Source organism: the organism of the source record quoted next, unplaced genomic scaffold, assembly GCF_019419815.1.
Source record: "Pyrus x bretschneideri cultivar Hongxiangsu unplaced genomic scaffold, Pyrus_bretschneideri_v1 Contig35, whole genome shotgun sequence".
In the NCBI taxonomy this organism is placed as follows: domain Eukaryota; kingdom Viridiplantae; phylum Streptophyta; class Magnoliopsida; order Rosales; family Rosaceae; genus Pyrus; species Pyrus x bretschneideri.
In genome coordinates, this window is record NW_025999668.1 from 456777 (window position 1) to 474782 (window position 18006).

General features: G+C 37.5%; 1 pseudogene; it reads right to left on the reverse strand.

The window, feature by feature from the left end:
- Nucleotides 1-10901: 10901 nt before the first annotated feature.
- LOC125480771 lies at nt 10902-11012 on the reverse strand (annotated as a pseudogene).
- Between the last annotated feature and the right edge of the window lie 6994 nt (nt 11013-18006).

Genomic DNA, 18006 nt, shown 5'->3' on the forward strand with positions numbered 1-18006 from the left:
GGTTCTCAATTTTGGGAACTTGGAGAAACCTTTTCATCCATCCAAATCCATGGATCCAAGATGCAAGGAATGAAGGCCCTCTCTTTGGGTGATTAGCCTTTGCTTATGCAAAGAGGAATCTACAAAGGTATTGATTTCTCAACTCACTTTGTTTTGAGTTGAGTCTTGATTCACCTATCTACTAGGCTTTGAATTTCATGGGTAAATGTTTTGTTTTAAGTGCATACAAGCATGATTCCGCCTTTAATTGTTAATTGCATGCTATTGATGTTGCTTAAATGAACATGTTTTTCACAAATTTTCCTTCAATTGGTATCAAGAGCCTAAGTCTAGTAGTTGGTGAATCCTTTTGGGTTTTGTAGTTCATAGTTTGTGATTTGAATGTTGTAATTGTTACAAGCTTTATTCTTGCTTCTTTGAATGTAAATTTTGTTAGAAAATTTGCCATCTCAAATGTTGTAGATGTAGTTCATATGAGCATGAATTTTGGAGCTAAAATTTGGTGCCATGTTTTTTGGGAAATTCGGCCAAATCCAAAGGGTGGAATTTTGGGTTCTTGTTTGACTTGTTAAAATTGTTTTAAAGTGACTTTTGGAACCCCTATGTACCCTAGTATGGTTGTATGTTATTTCCCTTAAGTTTGAGTGGTTTTGGTATGTTTTTGGGTGAAGAATGTTCATGGAGCTCTTATGGGTTTTCATGAATGTTCTTCATTGTTCTTGATATGTTCTTGCCAAGAACAAAAGGTTTGGTGTTTTGATTCAAAGTTTTGATTTATTTCATAAAGTTTTTGTTTTGAAATATTTCTTATGTTTAAATATATTAGATATTTATTTTGAAAAATTAAAGAAATTATAGTGGGTTTGGTGTGTAATGATTTATTCCATTACACACACCCCACTTACAAAACTTTGAAATTTTTTTTTAAAACTTTGCTTCAAAATCAGCCACCCTACTCAATTAGGGTCCTTGTGGGGCTTTCATGCAATTATATAAAGTTTTGATACTTTTGTGTATTTGCATTTTGACCCAAAAGTTTACGTTTTTACGTAAAGGTCCAAAATCACTAAAAGGACAAATTGTTTTGCTCCTTTAATGAAGTTTTATTTTTTGTGGAAATTTTTGGGTTCTAGTTGTAATTACATGAAGTAGTGGACTTTTGTGTTTTTACAAAGTGACCCCAAAAGTTTAAGTTTTTGCAAAATAGCCCAAAAGTTGAGGTTAATTGCACTATGGCCCAAACAAGTTGAGGTCATAGCATTTTGGCCCAAATTAGGTAGAGAACAAAAATTGTTTTGTCTCTTTAAATGAGAATTGGATTTTCATTTCATTTAGCTCCATTTAAATCAATTCTATGGATACAAAAACCAAATGAAAATGTTGCATTCAAGTTTAATTAGTTAAAGTGTTAATTAATTAAAGAAAGGGTGATTATGAACCTTAGCCTACGATAATTGAGCTATGTGAAAGGCCGTTTCAAATTTGTTTGAACCATGGGAATGTGTAGATTAAATTTTGGTTGTAATTTGATATGATCAATTGTTGTAAAAGAGCATAAGCTCTTCTTTACTTTAAAGTAATTTGATTTGATCAATTGTTGTAAAAGAGCATAAGCTCTTATTTACTTTGAAGTACTCCTTTCTTGTTTTATTCGATATGCATGAAAATGGAGTAGTTGGGTCCAACGCCCAACAAGACAACACGCCTTAATGTGATTAAACGCGTAACTAAAATCAATCACCATCCCTAGACCGAGATTCAACACTAGGCTCGTGTTTGAATCGAATCAAAGGTTCATAGTCATCCTAAGGCCCTAAGGCAACTATATAGTCCATCAATGAATGCAAACCTTATGTTAGTAGTATCATATACTCTTGCTTTAAAAACCGTTTTAAAAGCTTAGTGGGAGTATTATATACAACTAAATCAATCAAATGGACCAATAGTTGTAATAGGACCAAAATGTTTTAATTGGATTAAAATGTATGTTTATATGTGATGAGACCTAAAAACCCTCAACCAAATCAATATTAAGTTGATAAGCGAGAGATGCTTTGAATATCTCTTCGTGGCCTTCCACCGTGGTAGGCTCCAATCGTTTGTGACTTGTACACCGGCTTCACCCTATAATGGGGGAGTACAAAGTGCATGCTTACATTCAGGAGGAGTCTATACGCATATGATGAGGTGAGTGTAGACAACGAGTATGGCCAACATGATATAATTCTGAGGTTGTGCTTGAACCTCTACATAAACTAAGCATGGTGGGAATAACTTAACTAAGTGCAATGGTGCCAACATGATATAATTCTGAGGCATTCATTCTCTAGAGGCCAAACTAGATGGGTAATTACAAACGTTGTAAATGAGTAAAGCGTTATTCTCTCATCATTATTTTTGCTAACCAACATCGTATAATCGTGAGGTGGGCTTGGTAATGGTGAGCCTCCCATACCCTACTAAGAGTTTCCTCCAAAACTCTCGAATTCCGATGAGGGATATGGAATTTGCCAAAAATAGTGGGTGGTGCTAATTGATTTAAAGACCCGGATCAAATAGCTTAAAATCAATCAATTTATATTCGTTATGTATTTGTTTACCAATATATTTGCAAACGCTATCCAAAACTTGACAAAGAAAAACCAAACGCTTTAATTTCCGGACTTAGTTCTACAATCCCATAGATTGTCTTTAATGGCTTGTAGATGTAACTAAGTAGTCTCATCCTCACAATCTTCCTATTGATAATGTATCAATGGAAGAACATGTTAGATAAGTCTACCATGAAGAGGACAATGCAAACTCTAGTGCTTGTCTCTTTGTTACACGAACAAGGAACTTGAGAAGTAAGCACAAGGGCATGGACACTTTATGTGCCATGATTCTTCACTTACAAAATGTTGTATGAAGAAATGAGAGTTGCCTTGAACAACTCTTGAGAGTTTGTTGTTATGTTTAGAACATAATGGTTGGTTGACAAAAATAGTCCATTTATATGGACTTATGATGATTTTGAATCATTGAGTGTTGAAGTGTTAAACCACTTAACGAGACGGAAACTAGGCAAGGACTTCACCTTTGTGTCCCTATCCTAATGGTTCACTAAGTTTATTGTAAACTATATAGTGAACAATAACCGCGCGCTCTCCAAATCGTTTGATGTGTATAACACATTTGAAATGAGTTTCAAGAGAGATAGTGGGAGTTTAGGGACCATGACTATTGTAGTCAAAAGGGAAGTCAAATGAAGAAGGCAAAATAACTCCAAGGGAACAAACTTTCTTTATGAAAGGATGGACATTGGAAGGGGTATTTGCAAGAAATGTCTTGCAAGTGTCAAGAACACACCTTTTGAAGGTGTTGTAATACGTTCTTGAAAAGTTCATAACAGTTGGTTCTTCTACTTGAATGCATGATTCTGTATTAGTAACTATGTTTTACAATTGTTGTAAAAGTGTGCTAATAAGAAGTAGAAGATATATGAGAGAAGAGAAAGTACTTCACATTCCAAACGTGAATCGAATATAGATCTCTGCGAAAGCGGATTGTACTTACTTCCTCATATGAACTACCAAAGAAATTGGAAAATACTAAAGATTGTCTTTACATTCCAATTTTAAGGAACTTAAATCCGTCACTATAGTAGAGATGGATAAATGTTTTGTTTGACAAAAACATTGTTCTTTATTAATCAATAATTAGATTATTGTAATTGGTTGTCTCTATAGTAGAGATGATGTGGTAGTTTAACTGTTTAGAATACGATGATGCTTAAAACCCAAAAGGTTGCAAGGTAGTGACTAATCCCAACTGAGTTGTGATACCTCTAAAACATAAGTTACGAGTTGGTCATAGATGGATGCTTTGGATCGTTAGATCCGGATCCAATACCTTCTTGTTAAAATTGTATAGAGGCGAAATGTTCGAATCTTTATTCTTTTGGAAAGAATAAAGAATCACAAAGTTGTTGAGGTTGATTCACTTAGATGTTAGTGGCAATTGTCCACAACATAATACTACTCATGTTGTATGACATTCACCGAAGATCACTCTCGGTTGGACTATAGTTTATTTTGAATAAACACAAGTCCGAATACTTTGCAAAAAGTTTCAAAGAATTCAAGAAATGTAAGTAGATGAGTAAGACGTCTAAAGTATTTACCTCCTTAGATTTGATCCAAGGAAAAAGTAACACTTTAGATTAATTTCCTTGAAAAATATCAAGGAAAGTAGCATCGTAAGATAATGTATTTCTCCATTAGGAGAAGAATGAACATAAATAAGATTTAGTTCGTTGGACATTATCAATTACCCATATATATACATGATATATACTTCTAAGACATGTTAGTTGTAGAGATCCATCCATCATGGATCTTAGCAAGCTAGTGGGAGCCATAAGCGTCTTATGAGAAAAGATAAATTGTTTGATTTCTCATAAAGATGTAAATGAATCTTTTGTTTACTAGGTTTACAAAAGATTAGTGGGAGTTGATCATATTCCTAAATTTGAATATATATACATGATATATATTAATTTTGAAAATGAAAGGAATTCTTCATCGTTAAAGTTATGACTTTAAAACATTCTATAATGATAGAATGTATATGGGAGACATAGTCTATATACATGGGATGGAAATCTATAATGATAGATTTCAAGATATAATTGGATTATATCAATCCCTAAAATAGACAATGAGATGCTAGAAAGTTTCTCATATGATGATAAACTTCAATTAGAATGACAATTCTAGTGAGACTAGGAAGTTGTTCTTCTCAAAGGGAAAGTACCCTTTGACTCCCAAAGAAATAATGCGTAAATAGAATCCTTTATGCATACGCAGAAAGGTGATTTATGTATTTCATATTGTATGAAAACATTGATATAAGTCGTACCTAGAACGGTACAAGATGATATCAGTGCAAGCCCAGGATCAGAACCATGGCAACTGTCAAGTGAATCCTTAGGTATTTAAGAAATACTAAGGATGGATTCCTCAAGAATGAGGAAGAATTAGAGTAACGTAATGGAAGCGTAAATGTATTAGATTATGAATCTAATCCATCATAGAATATCTCTTCATTATGAATGAAGTGATAAAGAGATATCTCTTTATTATGACTAAAGAGATATTTGGGTGGAAACGTTAAAAGTAAATGACTTTAATGTGTTTCATCATGTATGCAAAATATATTGTCATATAGAAGCTTACAACAATGTTGTTTGGATGGGAAAGTTCATTCATGAACTCTTCATTCGGTTCCAACCAGAAAGTGTATGACACTAATGGGGCGATAGCTCAAGCCAGGGAATCAAGGTCTCATCAAGGTCCGAACTAAATGAGAGACTGAACCACATGATTGAGAATCATGTATAATGGTGAAGTCGTTATTCTCAAGGTTGCTTCTATGGATAACATATAGATATCCATTGTTTAGGCCTACTACTCAGCCATTTATGAAATGAATTACAGAAGAGGTACAATCATATGATGACTAAGCTGATTGGCTCTAGTGCAAGTGGGAGATTGTTGGAAATGTGCCCTAAAACCAATCATATGATGATACTTTACGGACATTTCAAACTAATGTAGTTTAAAGGGCAAAGATTATTGTTTGAGCCGTCTAATATAAATGTTATATGCTTAAACGATAAGTCCAAGGAATATGTGATTGGAAGAATGCGATCTAAAGAAGTTAGATTCATGAGACCATTCTTTCGTTGACACATCCTAAACGTTCCTGATCATAGGATTGTCAATTGGGCATTAACAGTCCGTTAAGATCAGTACGTGCTATGTCTTCTCTCAGGGAGAGTGACTAGTCTCGAGTCATTGGTGTGTGTGACATCAAGACAAGTACGTAGGTGCTCAATAGAGAATGAGTTCACTGAACACGATCAACGAAGAGTTCTCATATTCATGTCACATGAGAACTCATGGTTGGGATAATGCAAATTAGTCTTTTGACCTGAGGCATCACAGTTGTCTTGTGGTTAGGTCCTTAATCTTTGATTATGTCAAAGTCACTCTATCAGGGTGTCCACGGCATCGTCGGGGTTAAGCCACTTAGCCATGGAGGCAAGTGAATGCGCAACAAGGGATCTCTAACCTTCAAACTGTTTGAGGGAGAATACTCTATGATATGATTTGGAATCTCTGGCCAGAGTATGAATGAAATGTTGGAATGCGTTCCAGATCACATTCAAGGTAATCATATAAGCACAAGATTCACATTGGATAGTAGACATGAATAAACTATCAAACCAAACAATGTGGTCAAGAGTATTGTATTAGAGAAAGACCGTATTGCATTTGTAATCCTAAACTGAATAGGTTCTCCACCTCTTCTGATTAGCTTGGGTAACCATGATATGCTGCTAGGTGTCACTCATGGTTTGTGGAAGCCCTAAAAGTGTATTATCACTAACGGGAGAATTGAAAGTAAGTTTCAATTCACAATCGATTTGAAAGAGTTTGAATCGCCCACTGCCTCGCTAAAAGGAACCTAATGGATCGTACACCGTGTAAGGTAGAGTTTGAAGATTCAACGGAGATGAGTAAGAATAATTAAATGGTTTAATTATTTATCTAAGGCTAGGATTAATTAATATGTTAATTAATCAAACGAATAAGTTCGTTAAAGACCTCGGGTTAGTTTTGGGCCGCAAGGCCCAATGGGATTTGAATGTCAAGCCCATTAACTCAAGTTGTATGACAACTTGAATAAAACAAAGGGCTTGAAAGCCCAATAAACCTATAGGCTAGCCATGTGTAAAAGAATAGGGCTTTTGGTCCATTAGGTCACTTATTTGAAGGGACTATATAAAGGACTTTATAGCCTAAAATTTACTAAGGGTTATTTTTGGGGAAAGGATGAGAACACAAGCTCTCATTTTCTCTCAAAAATTTTGGCCAATCTAGAGGGGAAAATCTAGCAATCTTACTTCCTCTAGGTCACTCATTTCTTCTTCAATATACCTTGGTGTGGAGACTTAGAGGTTCTCAATTTTGGGAACTTGGAGAAACCTTTTCATCCATCCAAATCCATGGATCCAAGATGCAAGGAATGAAGGCCCTCTCTTTGGGTGATTAGCCTTTGCTTATGCAAAGAGGAATCTACAAAGGTATTGATTTCTCAACTCACTTTGTTTTGAGTTGAGTCTTGATTCACCTATCTACTAGGCTTTGAATTTCATGGGTAAATGTTTTGTTTTAAGTGCATACAAGCATGATTCCGCCTTTAATTGTTAATTGCATGCTATTGATGTTGCTTAAATGAACATGTTTTTCACAAATTTTCCTTCAGAACATTGGGTGGAACGGGGTTAGAATTAATCAAATTTGAACCCAACTTACCTTTGGTGGCCAAATGGGATGCATTGGATGAAGTAGTGTCCTTAGGTGCTTGCGGCAAAGGGGATTGTGTCCTTGCCGTGGGCTTGCTTGCAGCCTCCTCTTCATGTTGCAACGTCTCGTCTTCATTAGGACTTGTTTTGGGTGGTGTGGATGTAGTGCCAACCTCTTTTCCACTCCTCAAAGTGATTGCCTTGCAAGATTCGAACCCTCCCTTCGGATTGGCAACGGTTGAGCTTGGGAGCTTGCCTTGGTCTCGGAATTGCCCTACAAACTCCGCAATCTGCCCCATTTGCTTCTCTAATTGGTCCACCCTTTTGTTTTGATTTTCTTGCCGCTGAGACAAATTGGTAAGTAACTTAAGAATTGCAGCATTTTCTAGGGACGTACCTTGATAGTTTTGGGCAGATTGGGGTTGATTTGAATCTTGGCCGTGGGTTTTGGTGTAAAACCCCGGGGGTTGCTGCCTAAAGCCTCCTTGTTGGTGAGGTTGTTGAGGCTTCCTCCACTTGAAGTTTGGATGGTCTCTCCATCCCGGATTGTATGTATTGGAGTATGGATCATTCCTTGGCTGATTTTAGCTTGGAAATCCAATGGCGTTTGCACTCTCCCACCCCCCATTCTCAATCAATTGAGGGCACTTTTCTGAAGGATGACCTTGAATAGAACATACGCCACATACAATTGGACCTTGGATCTTCATTCCTTCGGCCATCTGAGACACAAGAGAAGTAAGATTAGCTAATTGAGTTTGAATGTCGGATTGAGAACTTACCACATGCACTTGTTGCCGTGGGGGGTGATAAGTCACATTTTGTATACATTTATATCTTCATTATTTGGCGTCTTTGTGATTGTTTTGGATTAAACTAGTTGCATTTTACCTTATTTGGTGTTAGTGTGCAGCCAAGGGTGAATTTGGATCAATGGGAAGGCAAATGAATTAAAAACATTCCTTTTGGTAGCTGAGCATTATTCTAAACGTGGAGAGGATTCTAGGGAGTTAAATTGAAGTCCAAATGAAGAATCTAGGAAACATGTGACTGCTTGAATTTCAGGAAAAGATGTGGAAGTGTTAAGTGGTGCAATTCGACCATATTGGGTGATTCTAAGCAAGGCAAAAGCATTGAAGTCAGATTAGGTGATTCCAACACCAAAACATGCATTCACATGCATGTTTGCAACCTTGCCGTGCTTCTCATGCTATTCTAGCTCCCTTTTGCACCAAGAACATGCATTTCCATTACTTAATTCACTCAGCCATCTTGACACCAACAAACACAATCATACCGTGCAGATTCCATGTTCTAACACCAAAACATGCATTCACATGCATGATTCACAATCTGACCTTGCATTCCATTACCTTTCTCCACTTCATCTTTGCAGAAATCCACATGCATCTTGATTAAACAAACCACATACCTGCAGATCATGTCCACTCCTTGCAGCCATCATTGCAGAAATCCATTTCATCCCATCATTCCATGTGATTTCAGCCCCCTTTGTCCATGCCGTGTGCTTTCTTCCCCTTTCCAGATTTGTACAAACAATTTCAAATGGCCAATTCACCTTTGCAGAGGTCCACTCACTTGTTGCAGCAAAGGCACATGCATCTTTGATTAAATAAATCACATACTTGCAGATCTTGTCCATGCCGTGCGTCCACCACCTCAGAAACCCATCATTCCAGCTGACTTATGCACTGCCATCTGATTTAAACATATTCACGATCCAATCTGATTGTTGGAGCCACATTCCTTTCTATAAAACAAGGCTCACTTCACACAACAAGGGGTTCCGCATTTTTCTTCTTCATTCAGTCCATTACACACGCATAACCTCTCCCATTTCACTTCATTTTTCTGTCCATTTCTGTCCCAAGGGCAGAAACCATTCAACCATAACCATTCTACCTTCATCCGCACCACATTTGGAGAACCAACACCAAAGGCACTCTTCAAGGAATTCAACACCAGTTTTGCTTCAAGGGTTTCTTCTTCTTAATTCTATGTTCACTCATGTTATTTATTTTTATGCTAAACCTTTGTAAACATGAAGTGTAACTAATCTTCCTCTAGGGATTCGATGTAGCCTTGCAAAGTTTGCCATGTAATTAAGTTAGAATGCTCAGTTTGTCCATCTATTTCTTGTTTCATTCTCTGATTTAATGGTGACTTAGTGTGTTGATTTTAATGTTTGATCATCATTTGAATTAATCACAAAGTTGTGTAGCCAAGATTAAATCACACATCATGCATAATCTTGGTAGATATGTGAATGAATGAAGGGAATGTTTAGCAAACATCCTGCCGAGTTATTCCCTTTGGTTTTATGAAAGTTTCTTGTGCATTACATACTCTTGATTATGAACCAAAGTTGCACATCACAATTAGGTTCATGATTAGAGACATTTGATCAAATCCACACATCATATGGTTGATCATGTCCAAGTGAAACAAACTCAAGAAATAGGTAGATGAATGAGTACAAACTAACTTAACAAACATGGACTTAGTTGAGCAATGGTGAAACCGAATCCCTAGCTTCATTTCCATTGGAACCATCTCATTGTATTAATTGTTGATTCATTTATTTGTGTTTATTTCATTTTCTTATACTTTCAAGTTACAACAACAAATCTGCCTATTTTGATTAGTTTGATTCATTTCTTAATCTGCCTATTTTGATTAGTTTGATTCATTTCGTAGAGTTCTTGCAAAACAAGTAATTACATAGGTCCAATTAGTCCCTGTGGATTCGACACCCTTGCTTGTGCCATTATACTAAATATATTCTAGCATTAAGAAGGAATTATACATCAACACAACAAAAATGGCGCCGTTGCCGGGGACTGATTTCAGTCCCTTGTAATTGCTTGTTTGCTATTTAAAATTTGTTCATTTCATTGTTGTTTGCTATTTAAACTTTGTGCTTTTCATTGTAGGTAGATTCTTGATTTTCATTCAAACTTGTGTTACTTTGTTTCAGGTAGTATATGTCAAATAGACTTGTTGAGTTAGGCCAAAGAATTGAACGGTTAAAGGGCCACACTTTGGACAACTTTGTGCCATCAAGTTCATCCATTATCCGTGAGGAAGAGGAAAGGATTTCACCTAGTTCAACAAGTAAAGGATCTGAGCAATTTAATTGGGAAAGAGAGGAAGAGATGGCGGGCAACCAAGATGAACTTCGAGCTTTGGAGGACTTTGCTTAACCAATCATACCAAATTCACCTTCATGCATCTTGCTGCCCACAGAAGCTAGAAACTATGATCTCAAATCTTCACATTTCCATATGTTTCCCTCATTTTATGGCTTACCTAATGAAGACCTTTTAGCTCATATTAAAGAGTTTTACAATGTTGTGAGTGGTTTACCTTTGCAGGGGGTAAGTGAAGCAAATTTGAGGATGAGAGTGTTTCCTTACACCTTGAAAGATAAGGCCAAGAGTTGGTTGATGACTCTAACACCAGGTTCCCTCACCACATGGGATGCCGTGGCTAAGAAGTTCTTGGAGAAGTTCTTTTCTACTCAAAAGACAGCCACATTAAGGGGACAAATCTTCAACTTCAAACAAGATGATGGAGAACCTTTCAATGAGTGTTGGGAGCATTTTAAAGGCCTCTTGTTGCAATGTCCACATCATGGGTTACCTTTTCACTTACAAATGCAAATTTTCTATGATGGACTAACCCAAACTTGTCAATCAACTGTTGATAATGCAGCAGGTGGAGCATTGAAGAAAAAGAATGCTCAAGAGTCATATAACATTTATGAGATGTTGGGGTCTAATGCTCAACACAAAGATTTAAGGGGTAAGAAAGTTGGAGTCTATGAAACAAGTTCTAATCATGAGCTTTTGTTGCAGGTAGCTAACCTAGAAAGGAAGATTGAATCCGTGCTCAACATGGTGCCAAAAGCTAATGAAGTGTGTGCCATTTGCAACATACCAAGCCATCCTACTCACCAATGTCCATCTAGGGAGGCTTACCCCGAGTATGTTCAAGAACAAGTGAACCTCATGAATTCTTACAATCAAAGGCCAAGGAATGATGTGTATTCCAATACATATAACTCAAGTTGGAGAGATCATCCCAACCTTTCATGGAAGAACAACAATCAATTCCAAAATTTCCAACCAAAACCTGCCACTACCCTTGAGGACACGGTTAAATTGTTAGCCCAAAACACCTTGCAATTCCAACATTCCACCAATAGCACTCTCTAACAACATTCAGCAGCTCTAACCAAAATGGAGACACAATTGGGGCAGATTGCAGATGCCCTGAACCAAAGAGAAGTTGGAAAGTTTCCAAGCCAACCCGTGATACTCCAAAGGAACCAAGAGCAAGCCAAAGCAATCACTACACTTAGAAGTGGTAAGATTATTGATAATAGGGTTGGCAATGAAGTTACTAATGAATATGATCATGTGAATGCAGGTGTTACTCAAGGAGACAATGATAGACCAAATGAGGAACCAAGTCATGCTACTTCCTCACTTGAAGCACCAAATCTTCACAAGGCCGAGAAACCTTACAATCCACCAATACCATTCCCTGGAAGACTTGCCAAGAGCAAGCAGGATAAGTCATTCAAAGAAATTTTTGATATACTAAGCAAAGTGAATGTTAACTTACCTTTGCTTGATGTCATTAGGAACATGCCAGCATATGGGAAGTTCTTCAAGGAGTTAAACAGCTACAAAAGGAAGTATGGACCACATGAGAAGGTAGTGGTGTCTGAGAATGTGAGTGCAGTTTTGCAAAGAAAACTTCCACCAAAGCTCAAGGATCCAGGAAGTTTCTCTATCAACATCACCATAGGGGACAAGAAAGTAGAGAAGGCAATGCTTGATTTGGGTGCTAGCATCAACTTAATGCCTTATTCAGTGTACCTTCAACTAGGTTTGGGAGATTTGAAAGCCACCACCATTTCATTACAACTTGCAGACAGATCCATTAAATATCCAAGAGGTATAGTAGAAGATATCCTAGTTCAAGTTGATAAACTAATCTTGCCTGCAGATTTTGTAGTGTTGGACATGGAAGAAGCTCCTATACATGATCGTGAGTTGCCTATATTGCTTGGGAGACCTTTCATGGCCACGGCCAAGACCATCATTGATGTGCAAAATGGACTACTCACTATGACAGTGTTAGGAGAGACAGTTCAATTCAAAGTGTTTGAATCTCTTTCTCATCCTTCTTCATCTCTTGATTGTTATGCCATTGATGTGCTTGATTCACTTGTATTCTCTAAGTTCTTGCAGGCACAATCGAATGAACCATTACAAACTGTTTTGAGTCAATCTCAAGATGAGTTTGATGAAGAAAATGCACTCATGGAAGAAGTAGCTGCCTTGGAAGCATTAGCATTGTATCCTTTGAATGTTTCACCTCTTTTAGAGCCTTTAGAATCATCAATGTCACATCTAACTCCTTCCACTGTTAAGGCACCAAAACTTGAACTTAAACCACTTCCACCACATCTAAAATATGCATATCTAGCTGAATTTGAAACTCTTCCAATTATCATAGCTTCTGATCTCACCCCAAATGAAGAAGATAAACTAATTAGGGTGTTAAAAGAGTTCAAATCAGTTTTTGGTTGGTCTATTGCAGATATCAAGGGAATAAGCCCTACCATGTGCATGCATAGGATTCTCTTAGAGGAAGGGGCAAAGTCAACCCGTGAACCACAAAGAAGGCTCAACCCACACATGAAGGAAGTTGTTAGGAATGAGGTGTTGAAATTGTTAGATGTGGGGATCATATATCCCATTTCTGATAGCAAATGGGTGAGTGCCATTCAAGTGGTACCTAAGAAGGTGGGAATCACAGTGATGAAGAATGAAAACAATGAGCTTGTGCCCACAAAGCCCACAGCTAGTTGGCGTGTTTGCACCGATTACAGGAAGTTGAATTCTAGCACTAGAAAAGATTACTTTCCTATGCCTTTCATAGATCAAATGCTTGAGAGATTGGCAGGGTACTCACATTATTGTTTTCTGGATGGATACTCAGGTTACAATTAAATCGCAATCGCTCCGGAGGATCAAGAGAAAATAACCTTTACTTGCCCCTTTGGCACATTTGCATATAGGAGAATGCCTTTTGGACTTTGCAATGCTCCAGCAACATTCCAAAGATGCATGTTGGCCATCTTTTCTGACATGGTAGAAAGATTCATTGAGGTATTTATGGATGACTTCTCAGTGTTTGGTTCCTCTTTTGATGAATGTCTTAACCATCTCTCTTTAGTACTTCAAAGATGTCAGGAAACAAATTTGGTTCTCAATTGGGAAAAGTGCCAATTTATGGTGAAACAAGGAATTGTGTTGGGACATGTAATCTCTAGCAAAGGAATGGAGGTGGACAAAGCCAAAATTGACGTCATCACTAATATGGTAGCCCCCACCACTGTGAAGGGAGTAAGAAGTTTTTTGGGCCATGCGGGTTTTTATCGTCGTTTCATTAAGAACTTTTCAATGATCACTCGTCCATTATGCAATCTGTTAGCTAAAGATGTTGTATTTCATTTTGATAAGGCTTGTATGGATGCATTCAATACTTTGAAAAATGAACTAACCTCGGCCCCTATTATTATGGCACCAGATTGGTCGTTACCTTTTGAATTAATGTGTGATGCCTCTGACTATGCTGTTGGTGCAGTTTTAGGGCAAAGGGTGAACAAACTTCCACATGTGATCTACTATGCAAGCCGGACTCTGCATGATGCTCAACTTAACTATTCCACAACTGAAAAGGAGTTGCTTGCTGTTGTTTTTGCCTTAGAAAAGTTTAGGTCATATCTGGTGGGATCTAAAGTTATTGTGTTTTCTGATCATGCAGCCCTTAGGTACTTGATGACAAAGAAGGATGCTAAACCACGCTTGATTAGATGGATACTCTTACTACAAGAGTTTGACTTGGAAATTCGAGATAAGAAAGGCAGTGATAATGTTGTGGCTGACCATTTGTCCAGACTTAATGAAAACCATGGAGTGGGGCAACCCTTGCCCCTAAATGAATCATTTCCAGATGAACAACTCCTTGTTGTTCAAGAACAAGAACCATGGTATGCTGATTTTGTTAATTATCTGGCTTGTGGTGTAATGAGAAATGACCTTTCTTTTCAGGAAAGAAAGAAGGTCCTTGCCATGGTAAAGCACTACGTTTGGGACGAACCATATTTGTTCAAATATTGCCCTGACCAAATCATTAGGAGATGTGTCCCAGAGAGTGAGCAACAAAGCATTCTAACATTTAGCCATACATTGGCATGTGGAGGACATTTTGGTGCCAAAAAGACATCTCTAAAGGTTTTACAATCTGGTTTCTTTTGGCCTACTTTATTCAAAGATGCTTTTGATTTTTGTTCTAAGTGTGATAGGTGCCAGAAAATGGGGAACATTAGCCAAAGAAATGAAATGCCATTGAACAACATTTTGGTGGTGGAGCTCTTTGATGTTTGGGGAATCGATTTTATGGGACCATTTCCATCCTCTTTTGGCTACTTATACATATTAGTGGCAGTGGATTACGTATCCAAATGGGTTGAAGCCATTGCTACAAGAACTAATGATCATAAGGTTGTGTTGAATTTTCTTAAAGATGTGATTTTTTGTAGGTTTGGAACTCCAAGAGCTATTATTAGTGATGGTGGCAGCCATTTCTGCAACAAACCCTTTGAATCCTTGATGAAGAAATACAACATCAACCACAAAGTGGCAACCCCATACCATCCTCAAACCTCAGGACAAGTGGAGATTAGCAACAGGGAGATCAAGAACATTCTGATGAAGACTGTGAGCCCTACAAGGAAGGATTGGTCATTGAGGTTGAATGATGCACTATGGGCATATAGAACAGCATACAAGATCCCCATTGGCATGAGTCCTTATCGCCTTGTGTTTGGGAAAGCTTGTCATTTGCCAATGGAGCTTGAACACCGTGCATATTGGGCCATCAAGAAGTTCAACTTTGATTACAAGGATGCTGGAATAGCAAGGAAGCTCCAACTTAATGAGTTGGAAGAACTTAGAAATGAGGCATATGAAAATGCCAAAATCTACAAGGAACGGACTAAGCTCTATCATGACAAGGCCATCCTAAGGAAGGAGTTTCACCAAGGTATGAAAGTACTTTTGTATGACTCACGTTTGAGACTTTTTCCAGGAAAACTGAAGTCTAGGTGGGTGGGACCATTCAAAGTACTGCAAACATTTCCCCATGGAGCTGTGGAGATAGAGAACATGAAGAATGGCACCTCTTTTAAAGTCAATGGGCAGCGATTGAAACCATATTTGGAGAAAGTAGAGGAGGAGCCAGTGTATCAAGTTGTAGATTTTCTTGAGTTTACAACACCATGAACAAGCTACCATGTCTTGCCTAGACATTAAATAAAGCGCTTGCTAGGAGGCAACCTAGTGTGGTTTGTGTTCTTTCCTTATTTTGTGTTTATGTTATTTCCATTCCATATTCTTTGCCTATTTACTTTGCATCCTATTTACTTTGCATACAATTTTAAGCATCGAGGACAATGCTTAGGTTAGGTTTGGGGGTGTAGGATGGAAGGTTTGTGTTTTGGATTTGTTTTATGTGTTAGTTTGGGTAAGATTGTTGAAAGTTTATTTTTGGGTTGTTTGTTTGTTTTTGTTGGGTTAAGTGTGTTTTTGCTTGCTAATATGAATGTATATGAGGGCTATGTTTGAAAATAAACGATTGGGTTGCTATGAAAAAGTGTTGCATCTTGTTGTCATGTATAAAGCTATAACTCTTGGAATTATGATGATAGAGGTACCATACTTAAATTCTGGAAGAAGAATAGTGGAGACTACCCTAGTGAGTTATTTTGAGCCTAATTGCTTCTTTGAGAGGGTTTAAAGTGTTTCTACTCCTATCTTTTTCTTTCAATTTCACTTTAAATGATCTCATTACTTCTATTTTGTTTGGATACTAAGAATCATTCTCCTTTGCAGATACCATGTGTTTAGTATCATTCATGAATGAACTCAATGAGATGATGTTAGGCTATGCATGTTTAACTACTAAAAGGCTTAAATCCTACCCATTTGTGCGCTCCATTCACCCTTATCGCAGCCAAACACTTTAGGCTAATTCTTTCATCACCCACACCATAATCTACCCATTATAGCCCATTTCAAGCCATACCTTATAGTTTGGGGAATACCAATGTGATGAAGACTAAGGGCAGATTGAGTTATAGAGCAAGATTGTGGCGTGTACCAAGGGCACCTATGTTGAAAATATTTCAAAAAAAAAAAAAAAAGAAAAAAAAAAAAAAAGAGAGGATCAAAGTGGATACAAATTCCAAATCGCCTCATTATAAAGCATAGGGCCTGGATGCCAAAAACAAAAGAAGACAAATGCCAGTGAAGAGCATGATCCTCAAAGACACCTTGGTATACCCCAAGCTCTAGTATTTCATATCACTTCTTTCGTAACCTATACCCTAAGCCTTGCATTACAATCTTGAGAAAGACCTAGCTGATCATTGAGGATGTATTCATGGGTGATGGTAAGTGTGTGTGTTATCTATATTCTTAGCATTCGATTCATTTCATGAGATCTACTCAGAAACTGTGCTTCCATTTCAGATTTCATATGTGAGAATTTTGATTCCCTTTACATAATTTCACTCATATATGTTGTTGAGAGACTAAACCTTAAGATCTGAGTGAGAACTTGAGTGGAAGCTGTGAGGAGTAGAGTTGAGGCGAATTCTATCTTAAGCATTTGGGTATGGTGACCTTGAAGTTGTAAGACATGGAGAAATATCTTTATACGTTACAATTGATACGATTCTTTGAAGTGGCAAACTTTTGAGTTGAATGAATGACAAAATCTTCATTGGTTCTTATTAGTTTGTTTAAAGCATGTATTAGCCAAATTGTTTGCAGTGTTTGTAGATGTTTGTGGGTGTCATCACTGTAAACCCTCAGGAGACACAACTCCTCCAACTAGGGACACCTAGGGGTTCAAAGGCTTGTTGCACATGCTCAGTGCAATCGTTTAGCCAGTGAAAGTGGTTTAGTTAGATGTTTGTGTTTTGTGTGTTTTAGTTTTAAGTTTGCTCGAGGACTAGCAAAAACCAGGTTTGGGGGTATTTGATAAGTCACATTTTGTATACATTTATATCTTCATTATTTGGCGTCTTTGTGATTGTTTTGGATTAAACTAGTTGCATTTTACCTTATTTGGTGTTAGTGTGCAGCCAAGGGTGAATTTGGATCAATGGGAAGGCAAATGAATTAAAAACGTTCCTTTTGGTAGCTGAGCATTATTCTAAACGTGGAGAGGATTCTAGGGAGTTAAATTGAAGTCCAAATGAAGAATCTAGGAAACATGTGACTGCTTGAATTTCAGGAAAAGATGTGGAAGTGTTAAATGGTGCAATTCGGCCATATTGGGAGATTCTAAGCAAGGCAAAAGCATTGAAGTCAGATTAGGTGATTCCAACACCAAAACATGCATTCACATGCATGTTTGCAACCTTGCCGTGCTTCCCATGCTATTCCAGCTCCCTTTTGCACCAAGAACATGCATTTCCATTACTTAATTCACTCAGCCATCTTGACACCAACAAACACAATCATACCGTGCAGATTCCATGTTCTAAC